This window comes from Triturus cristatus, chromosome 5_2 (genome assembly GCF_964204655.1).
Source record: "Triturus cristatus chromosome 5_2, aTriCri1.1, whole genome shotgun sequence".
In the NCBI taxonomy this organism is placed as follows: domain Eukaryota; kingdom Metazoa; phylum Chordata; class Amphibia; order Caudata; family Salamandridae; genus Triturus; species Triturus cristatus.
This window is the reverse complement of record NC_140588.1, coordinates 384,714,475-384,742,005: the sequence shown is the minus strand read 5'-3', so window position 1 is coordinate 384,742,005 and position 27,531 is coordinate 384,714,475.

Genomic DNA, 27,531 nt, shown 5'->3' with positions numbered 1-27,531 from the left:
AGGCTCTCTGCGACAGCCCTAAACTTTGGATTATACCAATCTTGTCTAAATAGCCTGATCATGGCATCCCTGCCTACATGTGTGTCTCCATGATACATTCTGGCCATTTGTGAAAGTAAACAATCAGGCATTACTGGCCTACCATCTAGATAAATCTATACAGCATCCTCTGTTCTCCTCTGGCATCCTACTTTTATCCACTCTTCCTTTTCACTCACTTCCACTTCATCCTACAGTTGTCTTACTTCCTCCCATGTTTCTATTCCTGAGAGTAGCATAAGTTGGCATTTGATTCCACTTGTTTCAATTTTCCTGTTTAGTGCCATTTTATTCCTGGCACAGTACTGGGCAACTTGGTCAGCATATCTATTACCAGCTACCACATAGTCATCTCCTGACTGATGAGCAGCACATTTGACCACCACCACTTCATTTGGCAATTGTATTGCTTCCAACAGTTCTTTCACAAATTTTCCATTTTTAATTGGGGATCCTGAAGAAGTCATGAAATCCCTCTGCATCCAGAGCTGGCCAAAGTCATGCACGACCCCATAACCATACTGGCTATCAGTGTAAATGGTTACTTTCCAATTTTTCCCAATTTTACATGCTTTAAATGAAGCTATCAATTCGGCTACTTGTGCAGACTTGACTCCTGGTAAATAGGATGCTTCGACTATTCCAGCCAACGTGCATAGAGCATAAGCAACACTTAATCCTCGTTCCTCATGTCTCATGCACGAGCCATCTACAAATAGCTCATGCTCAGTTTCTTTCAGGGGCTCTTCTTGTACGTCTGGACGGGGCTTGGTGCATAATTCAGTAACGTTCAAACAGTCAAGCTCCACTTCATCTCTCACTTCTTCCCCACGTACATCTGGTAATAAGGTAGCTGGGTTAAGTATAGTACACCTAACCACGGTCTAATTTTCTGCTCCTAAAATAATTATTTCGTACTTGGTCATTCGACTAGGGGTAAGGTACTGTGTTCGAGTTCTTGTTAGAAGAATCTCGACTGAATGTGGAACATACACTTTTACTGGATGTCCCATCACAATGGACTCACTTTGTTCTAGACTTGTGCAAGTAGCAGCTACTGCTTTTAAACAACCAGGCAATGCTGACGCTACAGGGTCCAATATAGCAGAAAAATATGCTACTGGACATCTCATCAAACCATGTCGTTGGGTTAACACTGAAAGGGCACAATTTTCTCTTCCACAACAAAAGAGTTCAAATTCTTTTGTATAATCTGGCATACCTAGAGCTGGAGCTTCATACAAACAATTTTGTAATTTCACAAAAGCTTCCATGCTTTTATTATCCCAAACTACTGGGTACTTTGCCCGCTTACGTGTGATTTGTATTAGGGGTTTGGCTAACAAAGAGAAACCTACAATCCACTGCCTACAATATCCCACTACGCCAAGAAAAATCCTTATTTCTCTCTGAGTTTGTGGTAACTGCATTTGCTTTATTATTTTTATTCTTTCTGGGGTCACTTTTCTCACTCCTCTTTCTATTTGGTGTCCTAAGCATTTGACTCCAGTTCAACAAAACTGTAATTTTTCTGGAGATACTTTGTGTCCCCCATCCGCCAAATGATTTAACAAGGCAATTGAATCAGTAACACAATCATCTCGCGCCATTTTGAAGCTATTAACAAGTCATCGATATACTGGACTAGAACTTATTTTCTCAGCATCACTAAAGTTTCTAAACACTTCTTCAAAATTTGATTGAAAATTGATGGACTTTCTGTGTACCCTTGACGAACTTGATTCCAGACTAAAATACGGTCCTCAAACTTAAACGAAAAAAGGTATTGGCTGTCTGGGTGTAAAGGAATAGAAAAGAATGCTTGACATAAATCAATTACAGTAAAGAATCCTGCATTCCATGGTATTTGATACAGAATCACTGTTGAATTTGGTACTACGGGACAACAAGGCCAACTATGTTATAGATGTTTTGTAAATCTTGAACTATTCTGTATTTTCCGCTAGGTTTCTTAATGCCAATTATAGGTGAATTACAAGGACTGCTCATTATTTCTTTTAAAATACCTTGTTTAATCATTCAATCAATTTCTGCAGCAACACCTGTTTTAACTTTGGGGATCATTTTGTATTGCCAAGTAGTTGGGTAAACTGCACCTTTCTTTACAGTCACCTTCACTGGGTCCACATTTGTCATTAACCCTACTTCCTTTCCAGTGAAATCCCACACTTCTGGATTCACAGTGGTTTTCAGTTCATCTGGTAAATCATCTTTTGTCATCATTTCATACATCTCGTCTACTACTGTACCTTGTTTTGCCAGCATTATTTTATAGACACCGTCTTCATCAGGGGTCTGAATTGCAACACCATCTGGTGTGCAAAAAATTGTGCAATTCATTTTGCACAATAAGTCTCCTCCTAGCAAATTTACTGGACTAGAATCGCACACTACAAATTTGTGCATTTCTCTGAAATTACCAATGCGCACCTCCATGGGTTCTGTGATTGGGGTTCTAATCTGTGTAGTTGTAACGCCTAGTTCTTGGATGGATTCTCCCGAGAGGGGTAGGTTTGGGATGTCTGCTGGTCTCACAGTAGAATGTGTAGCACCAGTGTCCAACAAAATGGTAATATCTTTTCCTTTTACCTTCCCATCAATATATGGACCTGACTGATCTACCGGTAATGATGCGCCAAGTACGCATTCCTCTTCCCCCTCTCTCAGGCACCGTAATTGATCTTCTCCAAAAAGGTGACTGTCCTGCAAAAGAAATTGTGAAGTTGCAAAATATTTCTTACCACTTTCTCATGGAAATCCGGTGTCCCCACTGTATTTTGCACTGCTCACAAAATTTCGCATGGGGGCAGGTGGCAACTGACTCTGTGGATTTACAACCTGCTACTGTTGACTCATTATCACCTCACTCTGCATCTGTGGATTTAAATTTTGATTTGGGCCATTATTATTCTGAATATTTTTACACTCGTTCTTCCAATGCCCCAATTTTCCGCACGCGTGACAAGGAAATTTCTTCTTTGCTTCCTCTCTACTCATTCGTCCCCTAAGTTTTCCCCCATTGTTTTCATTCTGACCCTGTCCTTTCACTTGATAATCATTCTGACTATTTAATTTTTGTTCTTAATGTTCTGCTAATTTTACTTGTGCCCACATCACCTTTTCTTCCAACTTTTTACGTCTATTATCAATGTAATCTCCGCAATACTTGGCATATTTTAAAATTTCATCAATAGGGTTTGCCTGCAAGCACAACATGTGCTGCTGAATCATCTGGGAGATTTCAGGTCTTAAACCAGACACAAAACGATATACAAAATGCCCCATGCTGTTGTCTCCGATATTCTCAAATCCATTATACTGCTTAAACACCTGTAACAGACGCTCATAGTGGGCATGTACAGTCTCATTTATTTCTTGTGTTGTTCTATCAATTTTTTCCAAATCTGTTTCTTTTGGTGGGATTTTCCCTTTCAAGAAAGTGATCACCTGGTGATATTTCTTCATAAGCTCCTCTAAAGGGGCTCCTGTTTTCTCATCTCTCAGGTATTCTTCACTAGGCCAATCAACTGTGATCTTACATTATGTGCATAAATCAACAGGCACCACTATGTCAAACAGACCATCCAAATCTTTCAACAAAACCTTTGAAACCTTCACAAACCTTTCAACCTGCCGGTACCATTCAACGGGTTTTTCTCTTAATTTTGGGAAATCATTAGTAAATGACAAAATATCTTGTCAAGTCCAAGGAACATGTACATATCCTCCTCCTGGAACTTCTCTCATTGGACACAATCTTTCTACCTTTCCAGATTCTTTCAATAAGAATTCAGATGTTGTTCGATTTCCCTGTGCTTCTTCTTTTTTTCTCATCCACCTAGCTTTCCATGTGTCTAAATCTCCCCATTTTTGTAAAATGGTCATTAATTCCTTAATCTGTAATTTTCTTCCGGACACATTCATATTTTCCAAATCTTTATCAGTAAATTCTGCTCTATATGGCTTCTGTAGTACATTTGATCTCCCTATTTCAATCCCCATTTCAGAGGCAAGATCTGTCATTTTTTCATGAAATATCTTAGTGTTTCTATTGATACTTCTACAAATGAACAGTAATTCTTCCTCACTGTAAGCATTTAATCCATATAATCCCAAATTTCCAGCTATCATTTCTTCCAATTCTGCTTTCAGTTTGTAAACATCTAAAATCTTCATTGGCTGTTTTGGTTTATCCATTCCCTGTGCCCATCTCCCTAATTCTTCCGGGGACATTATTGTGACACTTTTAGTTCCTGTAGATGGTTCTAAACGTATCTCTTTTGAACAGCTATGTGTAACTCTTCTTGGGCTGTCATTTATTTGTCCTCTTATCGTTAAATCAATTAGTGAAATTACCGAATCACACTCACTAGCTTGATCATCAATTATTATGTTTTCCATTTCAGTTCAACGGTAGGAGTTGTCATGGCTGGTGGTTTGGGACTGTTCACTTTATCCCCATACAATGGAACAACAGGACCTATAGTCACTGGAATAGTCAATGCTTCAGGGTGTGTATGCAATTGGGTTATTTTCTGTATTAATTCTTCTCTATTTTTATTTATCGCTTCTCTTTCCTTTTACTGAAGTACACTTCCATTAATTGAATCATGTATTACTTGTGGAACTTACGGTGTTTCTAAAACAGGGGCACTTGGGGTAGTTATACTTGGTCCTTACTGATATGGTGGATAATTTTTTGTTAGGATGTCCTCCATAAACTCATCTTCTGATTCCCCATAACCTGTCCTTGTCAAATGCTTGGTTTTCTCTGTACACTTGCTACCTGACTGTTCTACAGCCATGAATACAGGATACAGTCCTTCCGTAATCATTGCTTGTCTCCATTGTTTCATCTGGCTCTCTTGTGAATCCCGCATTTATCTAGGGAAAAATCCCCTATGACTCCTACTACTTCTGGATCTGTAGTGCCAAAATGCCTCAGTTTCCCATTCTTCTAATGCCTCATATTCTGTTAATCTAGGCCGGGGCTCTAATTCATTCATCTGTAATCTTAAATTATGAAGAATTCTCCCATTGAACGTACCATTTTCTGGGAAAGCTAACACTCCATCAGTTTTAGTGTATTCTATCCAATTTTCTAACCACACACATACCAGTGCCTATCTCCATCATCATAAATGAGGCAGGTGTCTTCAGTGGAGGGATAAGAATTCCCTCTCTAGTCTTAATGGGTTTATCTTTTTTGAAATAATTTTAAATTTTCTGCATAAACAACATTTTTCTCTTTTCCCCGTACATTTTAGATGATGATCTTTTTATATACTCGTCTCTTGCAAATCCTAAATATCTCCTGTCTGGGGGATTCCCTATTAATGTCCGATCATATTTCCATATACAAACTCCACTGTCCAAAATTATTACGGCTTCTATTTTTGACAACCAATTAGATTCTTACTCACACTCTGAGTTTCGACCAATCCCAACACGGCTTTTATTCTTTTTCACCTATCCAACTCAGACTCACACTATTCGTCTAATCAATACTAGTGCGGCCTTTTGGTGACGTCAGTATCACTCCTCACTACTGATGGAGCTGGATTCTTGACTACCTAATTATTTCCAAGAATCCTCTCAGGTTGCCAGGATCTTTTTATCTGCTAATTAGTGTAGAGGGGAGGAAGAACAATTATCAACACATAATCGCCAAAATTAGATTTCATTTGGAAAGGACCACTGACTCCGAATCTAAAATTTGTAAGGTTTTATTACAACCAAAAATAACTGAACATACAGACACCTTAGTACAAGGTGTAGAAGGTAATACAAATGCAAGCCTACATAAGATTCTCATCCGACTCAAAACAAAAAGAATCACTGATTCTAAGATCATCAAGAAAGTAATGGTGAAGCCAATATCCAAATTAGGAATCATTAGTCTAGAAAGGAAAGAAAAACGTTAGTCTATCCCTACTCTATCTCTAAGGTGACATCCCTACTTAACATTCCCTTCCCAGGCAAGAAGAATAAAGGTGTCAGAAGTGAAGATTTCCTAAGAAGTACATTCACTTAGTCAGAGCTCGATCTAAGATGCTCATTCTGGTTCCCCGTCTAAACCTCAACTGCTCAACCCACGGGGCACGGTCCCTAATACAAAACCCCAAAAACATAAGACACGCCCTTCGGCACACCTCTTCAGCCAGGTCTTCTTCCAGTACTTTTCCTACAAATTTGTCTGGCGTCCAACGACGGTTAGCTTGACCTTGGGTCCAAGTCACCTTCTCCGCTGAAAGTATCATCCTCACATTCCAATGTACTCCCCTGTTGACTTCTCGCAGCATCCTAACTCCTAAAACAAAGACCTAGTCTCACTAACGAGCTAAATGTCCTTGCACCTGCAACAGAAACATGGGAACGAAAAACATTTCACGTCTCCAAGATTTTACATCTCCCTGCAACCCAAAGCATTTACCAAGGGAAATCATTTTCTGCCTACAATGTTTAGCTAACATAAGAAAATGAACAGGCCTTTCTCTTTACGTATATGCGATCAGGCCTTTACACTGTTAACCACATTGCTAAATCACACTCTAAGCATTAGTTCATTATTTTCATATACATAAGCAAGCAACTTGCTTGTGTAATTCTAACATAGCACACGTTTAACCTAACGCATTGCATTACATGAAAACTAATCATTATACATTACTGAATACATTCACCATAACTTGCAGCGTTACTCTTCATAAAAGCATTATTACAATTCTAATCACCTCTATGTTAAAACGATTCTAATGATACATTTCTATGACGTTCTTAGCATACATCGATTAATATGCGGGTGCTAACTAACGGTGAATATGATGCACCCCTACAAATTTCAGAATCACATCACGCTCTATCAGTTCCCCCCTTTGATGACAAATGTCATCACACCATCACACAATTACTTCCCTTGGAGAAAGAACCGACCTAAACAGTACTTGGTGCCATCCTCCCCCGTCGTAACCTCTCCATATTCTTAAGATTCTGGTATTGACTGTCCTGCAGTCTAGCCATTCGCGCTTCACTCGCTCTGAGAGCTCTTTCAATTCTGTTTCCGCTGTACCACTTATAGGCTCTGACGAGACCCCACAAGCAGATCACACAAACCACAACAATAATAAGAGACTTCAGAACAAATCCAAGGAACCCTTTTCCCAGGCTCGCAAACCAACTTCCAACACAACCAAATCCTTTACCAATCTTTTCCCACACACCTTCCTCAGTCAGATCCGCAATCTCTTGATGAATTGTAGTAATGTTGTCGATATATTTCTCCAGATACTTGCTATTGTCTGGAATATACGCGCAACATTCCTGAACTTTCAATAATTTACAGACTCCGCCCTCTTTTGCCAATAATACATCTAAAGCAAGGCGATTCTGCAAAACCATCGTCCTTATCGACAACATCTCTCCATCCACAAAGACCTTGCAGTATTCATCGACAACTCATCAACCACGGTTGCCAACCTTCTGATCTTTACATCATTCAAGACCACACCCAACCTTGGTATCATTGCTCCAAAAATATCACCAATCACTGCTCCTGCACTCGCATGATAGATTTTCGGAAAAATAATAGCCAAATAGCATGTACCATACCAATTCGCAGGCAACCTCACATAGGCATTTCTTCCACACACGTAATAAACAGTTGGAATCACTTGCACCGAACCTTGCAGAAAGTTCTTAGCAGAATCCTCCATTGTAAAGATATGATCACACGTACTTTGTCCTACCGAAACCTTTTCATAATAGGTCTGAGGACGTCTCACACAAAACTTCCCCTTTTGCACCTGATCTAACGCTATGGGACCATAACTCCCCTTGGATCTATGCAATCTCTCCTCATCTGTCCAATCCACTAGACTCTCTCCTGTATTTCGTGTCTGTGTTAGTTTTCTATATCTATCTTCTACTTGACCTATAAACTTCTTCTGTGTATCGGACAATGAGCATGTCAAATTATGTCGGTGAGCATAAGCTGTATCCAGTTCCAAAGACGGTATGAAATACTTCCGAAGTCTGTCTTCTGACCTGTAATAATCGTATTTATTCAAATGCTTATAAGCTGGAACTTCAGGAAGTACTGCATCGTAATTTGAAAATAAATACTCAAATTGTCTTCTCTCATAAAAGATACTAAGCAACAAACTACAAGAAAAATCCGTAAGTTAGTGGAAGGTGATGGTATCTAATACCCTCATCTACAGAAGAAGGTAACTGCATACACACATAGCAGTCTTACGCATCCATTGCATCCACATACTCATACAACAGTTTTGCATAAACATTAAGCTTAAAGTCACTTCTAGACAGATCTATGTGAAATCTACGACTTTCTTCAAGTAACAAAGCTCTTTGAGCTCCTATAGTAACTTCTTTCCGGCTAGAGGTGGTAGGCGTAGGTGTCCCCTGTACCTCCCCCTCCTGCTCATTTGAAACGATATATGAGGCTGCAACTATTGCAACTATAGTGACTGTCACTACCCCTAAGAGTGTACCTATCACTAATTTAGCCCTACGGTGAGTATTCCCAGCATCTGCCATCTTTTCAACGTTTTTGGCTCGACAGCAACAAGTAAGAGTCTCTTTCTCCTCCAGGTATTGCTTGTCAACCAGTTCGAACAACGCCTCAAAGCTGGAAATCCCCTTGCAATTTTCATTTCCTTATTTACACAGTCCACAAAAAGACTTCCCTAGCCCTCTTTCATCGTCTCGACGGAAAGTACCTAACTTTATTCCTCTTCCACTCGGGCTTAGGTTATCTTCTTCTTTGGACTTTTATGTACAACAACGTTTTTATCTTCAGTCCAAAATCAGATTAGCTCCCATAATCTCTAAAACACCTTGCAGAATTTCAAGACGAAGTACCACTAACTCTTGGTGCGGTGGTACAATCTATTTTCAAGTTCGGAGAATTGCTGATCAGCGTCAAGGACCTCAGCCTCCCCGTGCTCAATATGCCTGGCATCAGTCACAACGTAAGTTCACTCTGGTGAAGCGTATTTTTGACACGGCACTCTTGTTCTCCTCGACCTTCTCAAATTGACTTGAGCTTGCTCTTCGTAACTTTGTTCAGATTCAGACATTTCAGAAACTGGGGCAAGGTCTCTTTCAGGTGCCAACCTCAAGTTCAGCCGCTTCTGACTCACGGGCCAAACTCTTTCTGCTTCTGTGGCACTTCTGCTCTCCCTTCAAATACCCTGTGCACTACTTCCTTCTTCAGCAGAATTTGATTCTTCTCCACCCACAGCAACACTTTCTCCGTCTGAGTCGAATTCGGGGCTTCGATTTGCACAACCCCTTTCAGCTCGATCTGGTGCACAACCAACTGCATCAGCAACCCTTACAGCTTGGCTTGCCCTCTCAGATGGCCCTGCCACCGTAGCTGGATTTTCATTTACGAGAGGGGCTGTATCTTCCAAGGGTGCTGGAACTCTGCGGGTATGGGAGGCATGCACCCAGTTCGGCAGGCCCCCACACTTCACTGCCGTGTTCGTGACCAGTATTACCTAGTACAGACCACGCCAACGAACATTCAGACAACTCTTCCTCACGTGTTTACGCACGAGCACCCAATCTCCCAGGCACAAGTCGTGGCACAGGTCACTTGCAGCTGGAACAGTTTCTGCTTGCACCTGCTGGGACACAGAACGGACTACGTCAGCCAGTCCCTTACAGTAGTCGAGAATCAAGTCATCAGTGATGTTAATCAAAGCAGTGGCAGGTATCGCTGGTACTCGCATTGCCCTCCACATCAGTATCTCATGAGGTGACAACCCAGTCCTCCTATCAGGAACACTACGAAGGCTCATAAGAACCAGGGGCAGTGCGTCAGGCCATTTCAGGGATGTCGAAGAACACACTTTTGCCATCCCTGCTTTCAAAGTCCCATTAACTTGTTCCACTATCCCAGAAGCCTCTGGTCAGTAACTGCAATGTAGTCTCTGGTACACATTCAAGGCAGCACAGAGTAATTTCATGATTTCACTATGGAAATGTGTTCCTCTATCTGATTCCAAAGAGGTCGGGAAACCGAACCTCAGGATAAGCTCTCTCAGCAACAGTTTAGCTACAGTGAGTGTGTCACACCTGCGTGTTGGGTAAGCCTCCACCCATCTTGAAAAGACACATACCACAACTAAGATGTACTTCAACTCATTGCACTTCGGCATCTCAATAAAGTCCAACTGCATCCCATTAAAAGGCCCTCCTGACTTCCCAATGTGACTTAATGTCACAGCAGTTCTTTTTCCCGCATTCATCTGCTGACATGTAACGCACCTCTGGCATACAGCTTCAGCAACTGCACGGAACTTCAGATTATACCATGTCTGTCTGAACCATCGCACCATCGCATCTCTACCAAGATGTACTGCACCATGTATCAATCTTGCCATCGGACTCAACAGTCATTCAGGTAGCACAGCTCGTCCATCGCTCGAAACCCACACATCCACATCTCCTTTCTCACATCCCAATCTTATCCAGCCATCCCTTTCTTGATCAGAAACCTCATCCTGCAGTTGTTTCAGCTCTTCCCATGTATCGGCCATGGCTAACATCATGCTGAGATCGGTTCTTTCTTGGCTTTCTCCAGTATACCCTCCAGTAAATATGCATCCTTGTTCTGCACAAAACCGTGCAACTTCGTCGGCATAGTTATTCCCCATAGATACAAAGTCACTTCCTTTAGAATGGGCAGAACATTTGACAACAGCAATCTCTTTTGGACATTGTAATGCTTCCAACAACTGTCTCACATATTCCCCATTTCTGATGGGCGAACCTGAAGATGTCATAAACCCTCTCTGTGACCATAACTGTCCGAAGTCATGAACGACACCAAACCCGTACTGACTATCGGTATAAATCGTTATCCGAATCTGATCAGCAGCCAAACAGGCACGGGTCACGGCAATGATTTCAGCCACCTGTGCGGAGTGTACTCCCTCTAAACAAGCAGCTTCCACCACCCCTGTGATGGTACACACAGCAAACGCTGCTCTCACTCGACCAACCTTATCTCTTAGACATGAACCGTCCACAAAGAAAATTTCATCAGGGTCAAGGAGCGGTTCATCAACAATGTCTGGTCTCGGTTTGGTGCACAGTTCAGTCACATCGAGACAGTCGTGGTCCTCACAATCTTCATCGTCTACATTTGGAATAGGCATCAATGTCGCAGGATTTAAAACAGAACACCTCTTCAAAGTCATATTTTCTGCAGCAAGTATAACTTGCTCGTAACGTGTCAACCGGTTGTTCGTGAGGTGCTGTGTTTTAGTCCTTGTCATCAACAGTTCAACAGAGTGTGGCACATAAACTGTAAGTGGATGTCCCATTACAATACTCTCACATCTTTCAATACTGACACCTGTTGCAGCAACGGATTTAAGACATCCGGGCAACGCAGAAGCTACTGGATCTAAAGTAGCTGAAAAGTAGGCAACTGGTCTACGGACACCTCCATGATTCTGAGTCAGAACTGTCAATGTGCAACCTTCTCTCTCGCAACAGAACAATGTGAATGCCTTGTTATAATCCGGCATCCCCAAAGCTGGAGCGCAACACAGGGCTTCTCTAATCCTCAAAAATGATCTCAAACAGTCTTCGTCCCATGGTACCGGATCACTCACATCCTTGTGCGTCAGCCGTTGCAAAGGCTTCGCTTCAAAGGAGAAATTGGGAATCCATGGGCGACAGTAGCCAACCATCCCCATGAACATTCTGACTTCTCTCTGAGTGGTAGGCACAGGCATATTCATAATTGCCTCAATGCGATCTGGTGACACCTTTCTCTTGCCCTTCTCAATTCTGTGACCCAAATACTGCACTTCACTCAAGCAGTACTGCAACTTGCTCGGAGACACCTTGTGTCCTTTCTCTGCCAAATGATTCAGTAAGGCAATAGTATCGATCCTACAAGCGTCTTCAGTTTCTGACGCTACGAGCAAATCATCATTGTATTGCACCAGAACGGAGTTCTGCGGCAACTCAAGACCTTCAAGATTCTTCTTCAAAATCTGATCGATGGACTCTCTGTGTACCCCTGTGGGATACGACACCACGTTAACACACGGTTCTCCAGCCGAAAAGCAAAAAGAAATTGGCTTTCCTCATGGAGTGGAATCGAAAAGAATGCTTGACACAAATCAATCACTGTAAACCACTCGGCTTCACATGGAATCTGAAACAGAATTACAGATGGATTCTGTACCACGGACAACATGGAACAACTAGCTCATTGATTTTTTGCAGGTCTTGCACAATCCTGAATTTCCCACTCGGTTTCTGTAGTCCCATGATAGGTGAATTATACATGGGCTACCCATGATCTCTTTCAGAATTCCCTGCTTAATCATAGACTCAATTACAGGCTTGATCCCTGCAATTGTCTCAGGTGACAGATTGTACTGGGGCATCCTAGGGAATTCGGCTAGATCTGTATCTTCACTGGATCTATGCCTTTGACCAATCCGATCTCTTCTCCACTAAGGTCCCACACATCAATTGACACAGAATCCCTCAGATCAAGTGGAAGCTCTTTCACTGTCAGCGCTGGATACATTTCTATACACACACGCTGATTTGCAACCTTAAAGGTCGCATCGTCATCCTTTGTCTGTACTTCCATTCCCTTTGGTGTGCAATAGATGGTGCAATTCAGCTTGCACAGCAGGGCTCTACCTAACAGGCATACTGGACTCGAGTCGCACACCACGAACTGGTGGTGGTCCTTGGAGGTTCCTATTCTCACCAGAATTGGCTCTGTCAATGGGCTAGTCAGTTTCTTATTTGCTACACCAACAACTTGGATCGATTGTCCCGAGAGGGGTAGGTTGGGGACTACTGCTGATCTTACAGTAGACTGGGTAGCACCAGTGTCAACCAAAAAGGTGAAAGGGTGACCATCAATGTCTGCTTCCACAAATGGTCCCCTCTGGTCTACCTCTAAGACTGCTCCAAGTGTGCAGTCTTCCTCCCCTCTCAGGCACCATCATGCCAACGATCCAGGCCGAACTCCTCTCTTCCCTCGAACATGGGCATCTGCATGTACGTTCGGACTCCTTGTTGTACGTTCTGAACCCTAGGTGGTTGAGGGACTTGCACTTGCGGGCTATTGGTCCCCCCTTTCACCATCCTATGTCTAGTCAAAGTGGGAACCATTTCAGATACAGGTACCTGAACTATCTCCACTTCCTGCTGCACCTGATTCATCGGGTTCAAGGGACACTCGCGTTTCCAGTGTCCGATCTGGTGACAAAGATGACACGCAGTGGTCTTCTTCAATGTCGCCACATCCATCCCTGTCTTAGGATCAACTGACTTTGGTCTTCCCTGACCTTGGACATTCTGATTTCCTCCTTGGTAGTTTCCCTGCTTCCTTCTTAACGTTCCTCCGTTAGGCTGTCCCTGAGCTGTTTGCATCTGCACAAGCATCAATTTGTCTTTCAACTTCCTGTGCTTTGATTCTATCTCATCATTACAGTACCTGGCATACCGTAAGATCTCATCCACAGGCTTGTTCTGCCAACAAATCAAATGCTGTTGTATCATGAGACTAACCTCTGGCCTCAAACCCAACACGAACTTTGAAACGAACTATCCCATGTCTTTCGTATCTAATACATCTAATCCACTGTACTGCTTAAAAGCCTGCAAAAGTCTCTCATAAAACTCATGCACTGTCTCCTTTGGCTCTTGCATTGTCCGATCTATCTTGACCCAATCAATGTCCTGAGGTGAGATTTTCGACTTCAACCATGTGATCACCTGTTCGAACTTCTTCATTACTATGGGTGACGGACCATTTGAAATTGGATCCCTGTCTGGCTCTGAGGCTGGCCACTCAACAGCGATTTTACATGCCGACCATAAGTCACTCGGAACCACAATGTCAAACAATGTATTCAAGTCGACCCACAACACCTTCGAAATCTTAACAAACCGATCAACCTGCTTGTACCACTCCACAGGCTTTTCCCTTAAACGGGTAAAGTCATTCGTAAATGCAGCTAGATCACCCCTACTCCAAGGCACATGCACGTAGCCACCATTCTGTACCTCTCATAAAGGGAAATTCCCTACCTCCGTCATCCCTCCACCTGGAGGCGGTGTCTCTCCTATTATTCTCTTAGAACTCTTCTTCTTGGACCATCTTTCTTCCCACTTATCAAGCATGATCCATGCACACATTGCTATAATCAAATCCTTGATATGGGTTCTCAACCCCATGACCCTCTTCTCTTCCAATTCCTGATCTTTATACTGCAATCTATGGCTTCCCTGCAATGATTTCGTTTTAGACAGGTCCACATCATACTTCTTAGCTAAATCTGACAACTTCTTATGTGCAGTTCTTGCCTTGCGAGTCACATCTTTTGCCACAAAAAGTAACCCATCTTGCTCGTACATGTACGTTCTCTCAAGAGGCAAGTTTCCGCTTATTATCTCATCTACTTCTGCTTTCAACCTCACAACATCCAACATTCTTCCTTTCAAAGCTCCCTTCAATATTTCTCGACAAGCTGCTCCATCTCGTTTGTCATAATCACATTCCCATTCCTGGGACCTACTGTCTTCTGACATACTCATGGGAACAGAACGATTTACTATAGTGCCTCAATCACGTTCTACCGTCCTCTCACTCTGATTCTGATTTCTCACTGGTGGTGCCCACATCCTCAAATCTGATCTTGACTCGACCAAAGACCTCGGCCTCATTGGTCTCGCCTTTGCCTGTCCCGTAGAGGAATCTGCTGTAGCTGGCAATGGGGTACTCCATTCTATAGGTTTTGGAGTCTGTTCCATTCCACTCACCGATCCATTTCCCTCGATCACACTCCTCGCTCCCACAGCTGACTGCACTGAACTCCCAACCTTCTCTTGATCTGAGTCGTAAACAGAAACAATGGGTCCAATGGTAACCTGTACCTTTAGAGCGTCCGGTAACCTCACACCTCTCCCTACCTCAGTGCTTGCTACAGACTGATTTTTCATGCCCTCAGTTCCTGTTGAGATTTTCCCTTCTACTCTAACCTCTGACTGAGTCTGTAATCCACTAGTCCCTTCTGCTTGAGCCGACTTCCCTTCATAGGAATCTGGATTGTATGGAGGTGGTCTCTCAGACAACAACCTCTCTAGTAGGCTGCCATCTGTATCACTGTCATCATCATCATCCGCACTCTTTACCTTCGAGCCATCAGTCTTTACCAGTAATGGATACAACCTGTCTCCCTCTATTGTTTGCACTCTCCACCCTTTCTCTTCTGCGTCCCATCTTGCATACTGAAACGCCTTAATTGACTTCTTCACCCTTTCCTGACTTCGATCTCTTTTCCTATAATGCACTGCTCTAATCCATGCATGCAACGCCTCAAATTGTGTAGGTCTCAGCAAAGGTCGTAATGCCGCCATCACAGATTTCAACTGGTACAACACTTCCAACCTGAAGGAGCCATATCGCGGGAAAACCAATTCACCCTCACTCTGGGTCATTTTATGCCAATTTTCAAGCCAAATTATGGTATGCAACCCCACATTTCTTGCCATGTAATGCGCCGGAGTATCCTCGGGAAGGGCTTCCTCTCCCCCACGAGTAACCACATGTTTGTCTCCTCTACATAACTCTCAGAAAACTTTAAAGCATTTCATGATGAGCAATTTTCGATCGCACACAATGTTTTCGTTCACTTCCTGATGTCAAACCCACTAATAGCCGCGCGACTCACACCAACCGACCTATCGCAGCGCGGCACATTCTGACGTCACTCTTCCTCCGCTCGCAGCAGTTCCCCTCCTTCACAATTCACGTCTCACCCTTGCATTCATCCCATTCATACGCTGAAATAACCGTTTGTCCCAAACAAGTTACTTCACTGACTGTCCGTCCACAGTCTCTCGAAATTGTCGACCTCGGCTGGCAACTGTCTGTCCACGAACAACCAGACAATCACCTCTGATAGGTTACAAATACTCAAATTCCACATACAACAACCCACGACCAGCGTCAGTTCCTCACACACTCACACATTCGCACCCCCTATCTCAGTCCGGGTAATCGATGATGTCTCACGATCCCCTTTCGGTGGTCAACAAAATCTACCTTGGGTGTCTTCTACACCACAATCACTTAAGCTACTCGTCAAGCCTAAGACTTTCCCGGGCTGCGCGCGCTCACAGCCTGATCTCACAATCACTCAACGTTCACTCTAACTCCGCAAGACATCACACAACAAATCAACACCGCAATCTACAAACATCTCCCCTATTCATACTCACTCCTCCACGAACTGCTGCTTTCTGCCGTGCTGCTACTCTTCATCAATTTCCATCAGCCACTGCCGTCCGCTGCTCGCCATCCGATGAGTCACCATCACTTGACTTCTATGGGCCCCTGGAATCTCTTATCCTGATCTAGATCTCCCCTCACTATCAGAGATACCATCCTACTCTTCTACCAACTGATGGGGCCGGATTCGTGACTACTTAATTATTTCCAAGAATCCTCTCAGGTCGCCAGGATCTTTTTATCTGCTAAATAGTGTAGAGGGGAGGTAAAACAATTATCAACACATAATCGCCAAAATTATACTTCATTTGGAAAGGACCACTGACTCCGAATCTAAAATTTGTAAGATTTTATTACAACCAAAAATAACTGAACATACAGACACCTTAGTACAAGGTGTAGAAGGTAAATGGGCACTAATACAAATGGCCTACAATGTTTAGCTAACATAAGAAAATGAACAGGCCTTTCTCTTTATGACTATGCGATCAGGCCTTTACACTGTTAACCACATTGCTAAATCACACTCTAAGCATTAGTTCATTATTTTCATATACATGAGCAAGCAACTTGCACGTGTAAGTCTAACATAGCACACGTTTAACCTAACGGATTTTATTACATGAAAACTAATCATTATACATTTTACTGAATACATTCACCATAACTTGCAGCGTTACTCTTCATAAAAGCATTATTACAATTCTAATCACCTCTATGTTAAAACAATTCTAATGATACATTTCTATGGCGTTCTTAGCATACATTGATTAATATGCGGGTGCTGACTCACGGTGAATATGATGCACCCCTACAAATTTCAGAATCACATGCCGCTCTCTCACTACTGACCCCTCCTTTACAAATTTGCGTCAGTGACAAATCTGCTGTTTCAGCCAATCCCAGCACGGCTTTCTGTGACGTCAGTGCAACTCCGGCAACTGACCCCTCCTTCACAAGGTAACATGAAAAACGTATTTTCTTACAACTTTTCATGAGATCTTCATTAATAACAACATAAAAACATTTGCTACTCTATCAGTTCCTCTAAAACCAAAGGACAGCTGATTTCTTTTGCTACGAGTAAAACTTTCCGCTTACTCTTCACACACTGCGCGTAAAGCCTTCCGCTTACCCTTCACTAAAGCTCCGACAAACCTGTTACTCCTTCGGTGTTACCCTTTCTAGGTGATATAAGACCAAAGTTTCGCCGGTGAACTCTTTTGCTATCAACCACTCTCACTTTTACACAGACAATTGTCCCTAATTTAACACTGCCAGCCCTACCTAGCTTCTCAGTGTTATTCCAGCAGACGAGTAACCTCACTGCAGTGCGGCTTCCATTCGCCACCTGCTATTCACCTCCCGGGAATTTCCAGACAACATAAAACATACCAAAAACAGGTTTGTTAAAACATACATCTATAGTCACTAATCACCATACTAGTCAATATTAACCATAGCTCTGCTAACAGAAAACTGATCCAGCGGGTTACCAACCTTAGGTACTCCAACACCATATACTCACCTGGGCCCATAAACACACACACTATCACATAGGCTAGTAAATACCACTGGGGTCAATTTTATAATGTTTTATGAGAATAGTTACCTGTCAAATTTTAACTAATCTTTCACTGATCAAAAAGTTCTTCCCTCTGGTCAATGGACCTAATAGTTGGAACTAGTTGACGGTGACATGACATCAGTGCTATTTATATTCCTTACCATTCTGAAATAACCACAGACTCAGGAGAAGTTTTAAATGTTTATCTTGTTAATTCATGTGAGCCATAACAAGAATAAAGTACAAATTCCGTTTCTCCAGGAAAGAAAAGCCAATTAATTCTTTACTCTGTCACCTATATTAAATTGATATTTCACACTAACGGTACTTCAGAAAGGAGAGGATAGAGAGAGCAGCACAATGACATACTACACGGAATTATAGTTACCTAGGATGGTGTGGAAACCAACCCCTTGGCCAAGGAGCTGGGAGGGTCCCCTGGAAAAGTTCAGATGACAAATACTTCAGGACAGGTTTACAGGACTGGATTCAGGACAGGATAGATGACCTCTTCTAGATACGACTCCTGCGTCGCACCCCTCTCTGACACTATCTTCCTACTCGATTCTTCCGCGATCTTCTTCTAATTCTGTGCCTTCTTGATTCTTCTCTGATCTTCTAATTAATTGGCTCAAATTCTAAGTCTGGAAATCGATTCATCTTCAGCATTTATTCAGCTCTCAAACAGCATCCCGGTCTCTCAGCATCTCGGCAACACGAGCTTAACTAACTAACTAAACTACCTCAATTATATCTTTCTAATGGCATGTACCACCCCATAATGTTTCAGTTTCATGGAAGCCCTAATTCTGATTGGACAGGCAAAGGGGGGATGATCATCACACCATGCTAAGTTTAATAATTTTCTTTAGTTCTTTGTTCAATGTTCCCGCCCATTAATTTATTTTCCCAAGCTTTATTTCCCACCCACATTCACATCTTTATCAACAATTTGTATACATGTGGCTTTATTCTTGTTCAAATTTCAGGATGTCCATCAGGTTCCCAGGACATGTTGCAAATGTGGCCTTGGACGAGATTCAAGTACCCAATCACGGCTTCTGGCTGGTCATTACTGCGCCTGCGAAGAGGAGCCACGTGCTGTACAACCATTAGCATTGCTTGGAGGCCTAAATACGAACTAGTAGAGAGGTCAAAAGAAAATATATGAAAGTCAAAATAAAATGATTTCACTGTATACCACCTATCTCTACTCTAACCCCATTTACTTATAATAGCTCTTCCCGCATTAGCATTTAGTACATAGCATGTTTTAGTTTCAGCAAGGCAGATGCTTAGCATGTGAGCTTTCAAGCGGCCATATTAGATGCTTATGCACAGCTGCAGATAATTCCCTCCAAGCGAAACACCGTCATACTGCGTAGATGCAGTTGACGCATGCGTAGTACAGTTTCCCGCGTTACCAGCCGTTTAAGTCTCACTCTGGTTACTTGTTAGTAAAACACATATATGCAAGCTTCATCTTGCTAAAAATTTAATTAGGTGCATGTTAATTTACACAATACATTATTAATACAGTGTTATGAGTTACGTGAGAGGATTGCATCCGAGCAAGTCTCTTTTATACGAGCCCTTGCTCCTTCAGTGGTCTACCAAAAGTGGGAACTGATGCATTAACATCCAGGGTTTTCTGTCTCGGGACTAGATGAATCTAAAATTGCTTGGAGTTGCACTTGTGTTTAGTACACATAGAAACTAAGCAATGCCAATCCTCCCTTCAGGTGTGCTAGTTGTAATAGTCAGAATAGGATTCTAGCTTTAGAATTTTTCCATTTAAATGTCACCTTCAGTTTTTTGCAATTTCTCCAAAAATATGTTCTCAGCTTTTTTGGGGAGTGACTGAAACAAATGTAAGCCTTCAGCAGTACATTCATTTTCACCGCATTTATTTTACCATGCTATGAAACAAATATTTTTGACCACTTAGTAATCTCTTTTTTTAATTTCTTCTAACAAAGGAGGAATGTTGGTCCTGTGATTCTTGGTACTTCTATTGTCAACAAAAGCACTTGGAATCAGGCTCTGTGAAAATACGGGAGCAGGGATCAGGAAGAGAGAAAATATGTTAGAACTGTGTTCGCCACCTGTGGACAAAAGGCATTACACCAATCATATTTCAATAGGTTCTGCAGGTGTGGGCAATCCAGATATGCGTGCAGTGTTAGACATACACATTCATATTGCAACTCACCACTGGGGGGGCTGTAGGTCAGCTTTGTCAACAGGCCGAATCCAAGGATTTCAGAATGAATACAGGTGAGTGAGGAAAAGTGAGCGGCAAACAGCAACAGAAGATACAAATTCAAGTTTAGGGGAAAGTACGGAAGCAACAAAGGCTCACCTTTAAATGGGCAAAGAAGTATAACGGGCAAAGATTTATATTTTCTTTCTTAAAGCCATTCTGAGCTGCTAGATTTGTTTTCTTCTCATTACCCTATTCCAACTCAATTTACATTCTCTCTGAAAAAAGAATTCTTATATTAGGAAAGCCCCTTTCCCAGCACGCTTAAGTGTCGGGATTTTGTCATGAAAATTCCTCTGATAGCTGTAACTATCTTAAATACTTACTAAGCAGTGTTCGCTCAGCAGTTAAACACTGCAATTAAGTTGTTGATCTGTGTGAATCCTTCAATTGAACCACTGTTTCTTCATGGAAATGTGTCTCGATGAGGCTGCAAATACCCATCTAGATGAACATTTACCCCCTGTAAGAAATTGGGTTGTTGGTTGACTGGGGTGTGAGCCCTGGTCAAGCAGCAACCACAATTCTTTCCAGGGTGAGGCACAAGCCAAACCTAAATTAAGCTGTGCTTAACTCTCTGGCAGCTTGGCAAAGAGCAGTCAGGCTTAACTCAGAGGCAATGTGTAAAGTATTTGTGTAAAGCTTCAAACAGTAATAAAGTGCAAAACATCACACAAAAAGGATCTCACACCAAGTTAGAAAATAGAGTGCTTTTTAGTAAATAAAACAAGACCAAAATGACAAACATCCAATCAGTAGAACTGAAGATATGCAAGTTTAAATGTTTTTGGGACAATAGCTCCAAAAAGCACAAAGCACCAACTGTGGATATCTGGTAGTGTGGGTCGGTACATAGTCATAAGTTCAGGTCGACTGCGATGGAGCGCTGGCCAGCTACAGGGACCCAGTTTGGCCTGCTGAAGAAAATACTTTAAATCCTGGTTTGGGGAGCATTGTGACAATCTGTGTCGAAGATGCGTCGCAAAGTCGGAGCGATGCGTCAGTCCCGAGGTGCGGTAAGGCTGTGGTGTGCAGTGCTGCGTCTTCATTGAGGATACTGTCGATGAGGGCTTGTGATGTGAAGTTTGGCATTGAGGATGCGCTACGCAGTCAAGGCAATGCGTCGGTTCTGAGGAGCTACGAGACTGCAATGCAAAGTCCAGCACTGGCGAGGCTGCCATCGACAAGGGATGTGAAGACCTGCGCTGAGGATGCATCTCGAAGCGGCGTTTCCAATGGGCTGGGATTCAGGTCTTTGCAACAATTCTGATCCACTCAGCAGTGATGATGCATCGGTTCTTCTTGAGGTTATGCCTCATTGCAGAAGAAATGCGTTGGTTCTGCTGGATCCACAGGGAACGGTAGAGCGCCTTTAAGCCCACTTCCAAAGGTCCAGGACTCGGGTGGCACCACTTGGCAGGGTAGATTCACAGATGCCAGAGTCCAGGTGCAGGTTCAAGCTTGTTGGAAGCCTGTTATATCCCTGAGGCTTCGGATCAGGAGTCAGCCAACTAGCCCTTGGAATCACTCTGGGGTTCTGGATCCTTCAAAGCAGCAGTCCAGCAGAGTGGTAGTCCTTTCAGTAGGACAGCAATCCTTCTTCCTTGCAAGTATCCACAGGTCACAAGTGTACTGAAGAGTTGGTGTCTCAGGTCCAGTATGTAAACCCAGTTCTGCCTTTGAAGTGCAGAGAAGCTTCTAGAGGCAGGGTTTGAAGTGCATATGCGCCCTCTCTGCCATTGCTCCAGACTAACCACAGGGGCTATGTAATCCTTTGTGTAGAGGCTGGATACAGCCTATTCAAGTGTAAGTGGGGCTGTGCCCAGTTTCTCACTCACATTCTGCAGCTCTCTGTTGTGTGTGCCTCTGTCGGAGGAATACACAAAGCCCAAATGTCAACTACACACAGTTATGGGACCCATACACAGGCTGCAGGCACTAAATAGCTAAGGCAGGAAAATGCCCACTTTCTAAAAGTGGAACAGGTAATTGCGGCTGCACACCTTCCTTTATATCTTTGAATTTTTGCTGAAATTGCCAAAATATTACGTGCAGGACAGCGCTGTGTATCATCCCACCACGGCATATCATAGATACTGCAAAAAAGTGCCTTAGTTTGTGCACCAAGCTGCCGCACTGCTTGTGGAAGAGAACTGCCAAAGTGAACCATGTCATCCGTTGTAAACCAAGTAATCCACTGTAAACCATCCAGTAAACTGTATTTTCATCCATCTCTGCTTATAATTATGGAATCACTCCGGAGACAGCAATATTGACCAACATCATTTATTTTCGCATATTCAGATGCCTTCTGTCACCCATCCCGGCTTAAACATTGGCATGTGCTGTCAATAAAATTTTGATGCGGACACATTTAATAACCCAATGCATTTCGAACAATTATGTTCTTCGTCAGGGGTTTGCTGTGAAAACAAAATCGAAAATCACTTTTTAACTAACCATTCAAACATGAGCTCTCAAAATCTCACAAGATGTTAACGACACTTGCATTAGTCCAAGCTTTAACCTCTTTGAATCTACCATGCTTTTTGTTGCCTCCCCATTGCCGGTATAGTTATGGCAATGGGGAGGCAACAAAAAGCATGGTAGATTCAAAGAGGTTAAAGCTTGGACTAATGCAAGTGTCGTTAACATCTTGTGAGATTTTGAGAGCTCATGTTTGAATGGTTAGTTAAAAAGTGATTTTCGATTTTGTTTTCACAGCAAACCCCTGACGAAGAACATAATTGTTCGAAATGCATTGGGTTATTAAATGTGTCCGCATCGAAATTTTATTGACAGCACATGCCAATGTTTAAGCCTGGATGGGTGACAGAAGGCATCTGAATATGCGAAAATAAATGATGTTGGTCAATATTGCTGTCTCCGGAGTGATTCCATAATTATAAGCAGAGATGGATGAAAATACAGTTTACTGGATGGTTTACAGTGGATTACTTGGTTTACAACGGATGACATGGTTCACTTTGGCATTTCTCTTCCACAAGCAGTGCGGCAGCTTGGTGCACGAACTAAGGCACTTTTTTGCACTTTCTAAAAGGGGCATTTTCAAACTTGTAATTTAAAATCCGACTTCACCATAAGTTAGGATTTTTCATTACAATTCCAAAGACACCAAAAATGAACTGCTACCGTTCCCATTTGGAAATTACACTTATAAACCTCATAAACTGTAATAAGGTAACGCCAATGTTATCCTATGGGGGAGGTAGGCCTTGCAGTAGAGAAAAACGTATGTAAGAGTTTTTCACTACCAGTGCACGTAATACTTAAAAGTACATGTCCTATGTTTTAAATACGTTGCACTCTAACTTCTGGGCTGTCCAAGGAATACCTTAGAGGTGTCTTGTATGTATTAAAATGAAAGGTTTGGGTCTGAAAAAGGTTTAAATTGCCAGGTCGACATGGTAGTTTAAAACTGCACACACTGGCTGCAATGGCAGGACTGAGATAGGTTTAAAGGGCTACTTAAGTGGGTGGCACAATTAGTGCTGCAGGCCCACTGGTGCAAAAACAACAATTGATGGACAGAATGCAGAACAATGTCATACTTTCACCCCAGTACAGAGATATGGGCCTAAGTCCATCGTTGTTTGCTCACCATGCCATTCCAGTTTGAACCCAGCCATATGCAAATCAGTCTTGATCCTATGCCCAATGGGACCAGTCCAGCCCGAACTTCCAGGCCAGGTCCTCCCTGGACTGGAAACAAGCATCCTAGGACCGGTTTCGGGGTTTCACCCCTCATCAGCCAGGATAGCTTGACTCCAGTGGCATGGAGAGCACGGGACCCACGTTTGGGCATACCCGTCCCACTCGGGGTGACAAATGCAAAAACAACAATTGATGGACAGAATGCAGAACAATGTCATACATTCACCCCAGTACAGAGATCTGGGCCTAAATCCATAGTCTTTTTGCTCATCATGCCATTCCAGCTTGAACCCAGCCATATGCAAATCAGTCTTGACCCTGTGCCCAGTGGGAACAGTCCAGCCCGAACTGCCTGGCCAGGTCCTCCCTGGACTGGAAACAAGCATCCTAGAACTGGTTTCTGTCATACATTCACCCCAGGGCCTAAATCCATTGTTTCTGGTAGCATTTAATTTACAGGCCCTGGGCACAGGTAGTGCCACTTTACTTGGAACTTACAGGTAAATTGAATGTGCCAGTTGGGTATAAGCCAATTCTACTGTGTTTTAAGGAGAGAGCAAAAGCACTTTAGCACTGGTTAGCAGTGGTAAAGTGTACAGAGTCATAAGGCCAGCAAAAACTAAGGGCCTGATTATGATATTGGCAGACAAGGTTACTCTCTCACAAATGTGATGGATATCCCATCCACCAAATAAAAATTCCATTATATCCTATGGAACTTGTATTATGGCGGACGGGATATCCGTCACATTTATGATGGAGCATCCCATCAGCCAAGATCCTAATCAGGCCCAAAGTCAGCAAAATAGGAGGTCTGAAGACAAAAAGTTAGGGGGTAACCACGCCAAGCATGCCAGGTCTAACGCCCCCTAATTACTTCATCCTGAGGAAAGACCTATTCAACCAGGTACGAGGGGTGTTGCCATTATTTATAAAACAATGCCTTTAGGCAGACTCAATTAAAAAAATCTTTTGATGAGAATCTGTTGACATATCAAGGGTGATAAGCTTGCTTCTGGTCTATCACCCCCCTGATAATGTCTGCAGACTTATCTATGACTCTTCTAAGCAATTTTTGCAATTGTGCCCTGAAAAGCAGTCACACCATAATGTTAAGTGATTTTAACTTTGGGTAGGAAACCTCTCAATGAAGCAATCAGAGCTTTTTGAAAGAAGTTGAGGTCTACAACGTCTCTCCTCTCATTCACCAACCCACTCATTGCAAGGGTCATCTTCTAGATGCAGTGCTCATTTCCCTTAATCTTCAATGTATTTCATACCCATATATCTCATTAGCTTGAAACGCCCTCTCCAAATAACCATCTAAACCCCCAGGCAGCATTGTGTTCATAAAGAGTCAATCTTCTGCAGTGTGAGAAATTGTAAATCTTTCTCCATAAAAAGATTTAGAGAATCCATGGAAAACACTCAAGATCAGTTTTCATCATCATCTCTTTTGGAGAATGTTGATAACCTCATGGTAACATTTAATTCTAAATTGACTCAGCAGACAAAGTTGACCCAATTGAAGTAAAAATGTTTAAACAGATCTGTATACCAAATGCATCCCTGGTTCACAACCAAACTACATGATCTGAAACTAGACAAATGAATATCCACACACCATTGTCAGAATGGCTGTTCCTGCAGCCTAAGACAACAGCATTTCAATTGACTAGGACTTTATATACAAGAGATCTGATTGGCCAAAAAAACATATGTTGTGAATCAGTCAGCTTCCAATACATCCAGAGAACATTTCAAGGTTATTAATGACCTTACCACTCCATTACCACAACAAACCCATTTCCCAATTTTGCAGTATATAGGTGACTCCCTCTCAAAATCATTTTTTGAAATGACTTGCAGCCTGAGCACTCAGTGAGCCTTTTTATGACAAGCATTCCTACAAAGCAGAATGTTCGTAACTGCAAAACCCTGGCCTGTATGGTGATAATCAAAATAATGTATTCTCAGTATAGCCTGATGGTGCCACAGACTGGACTGCATCATGTTTTGTGTTGGGCTTAAAGGTGCAAATGAGATGAAGTCTTGTTTCTAATGAGGACCTAAAGGTGTAGCACCTGAATGTTGCAATGTTTCAGGATGGAGATAAAAAGTGCAGTTATCGAGCTAATACTCTTGTTTCAGCTACCACTCAGCAAGGGGCGCACTGACTGGCAGAGCAGATCACCGTCGCTGTTTGCACGCCCCCATTAGTGCACTTTACTTCAATTGCTTCTTACAGTTTCTTGTAGCTCAAATGGGTGTAATTTCGGATATTTATTTGTTTCCCTATGTTTCATTGCTTGATTTTTGCTCGGGTGAAAATATCACTCATAGTTGCTGAAATGTCATTCACATTTACAGGGAAATTATTAAAATGCCACACATAGCGATCTGAAACCTTGGCAGCTATGCTAAAGAGCACAGCAAGTTTAAAAACACAGCGTGTACTTTCAGAAAGTACACGCTGTGTTTTTAAACTTGCTCTACTCTTATGTTAGTAAAGTGCAGTGCGGGGAAGATTGTGGACTTTTGTTTAAGTATTCATGTTAATCACTGCCCCTTCAAGAGCTGTGATTAACATGAATTCTTAAACAAAAGCCCACAATATTCCCCGCACCGCACTTTACTAACTAAAGAGAAGAGCAACTTTAAATACACAGCGTGTACTTTTCAAAGTATACGCTGTGTTTTTAAACTTGCTGTGTGCTTTTTAGTTAGTAAAGCGTGGTGCGGGGGAAGATTGTGGGCTTTTGTTTAAGTATTCATGTTAATCACAGCTCGTGAAGGGGCTGTGATTAACATGAATTAAAAACCCAGCGTGTACTTTCTGAAAGTACACGCTGGGTTTTTAAAATGCTCTACTCTTTTGTTTGTAAAGCGCCTTGTGGGGAACAGGCCCGGCTCCAGGAATTTTTATTTGGGTGGGCCAAGGGTGCATTTGGGTGGGCCACCGCGGGCTTGATTTGTTGCATATATGTCTAGGCAGGCCTGCTCCGGGCCCTCCTTTATCTCTTCTTAGTCTTACAAGGCCCAGTAAAACACACTTTTTTTCAAATCTCTTTCTAAATATTATCACTCTCAAAAAGTGCTTTTTCTATGTAATGTTCCTTTATTGGGAAGAGGAGGTTTCTGAGGTGGGAGTATCAGGCAAGTGACACTTCTCGGGCTCCCTCTGTGAGAGCCTTCAGGGAGAATCCCTCTTCATTACTACGTCCGCCTGACCCCGGACTCTGCAACGCACTCCCTTACAGGCTTGATTATCCACTACTCCTCTCCAGTGCACCTTATCTCACAGCTGACCTTGGGCCCCAGCCCCATATCAGGCACCATAGGACTCCACTTTCATTTTTCCCGGTAAAAACATTAATAAAATTGACTACAAACTTAAAACATTGAATATAGCAGTAAATATAATTAGCACACACTTTAAAGTATGTTCCACAGTAGCCCTTGTGACCCGACTGCTAATTAAATAAACAAAAACAGAAAGGCCATGACAGGGCCGGCTTCAGCGCTAATGCGAAAGTATTTTTTGGTGCCACACCAATAACCTCTTTCTCCGTAAATACCTTTACTACCACCTTCCAACAGTGCCCCTCATCCCTCCATGGCCCCCTCTATTGACCTCCTCCTCGGATTCCCTCACTGCCACAC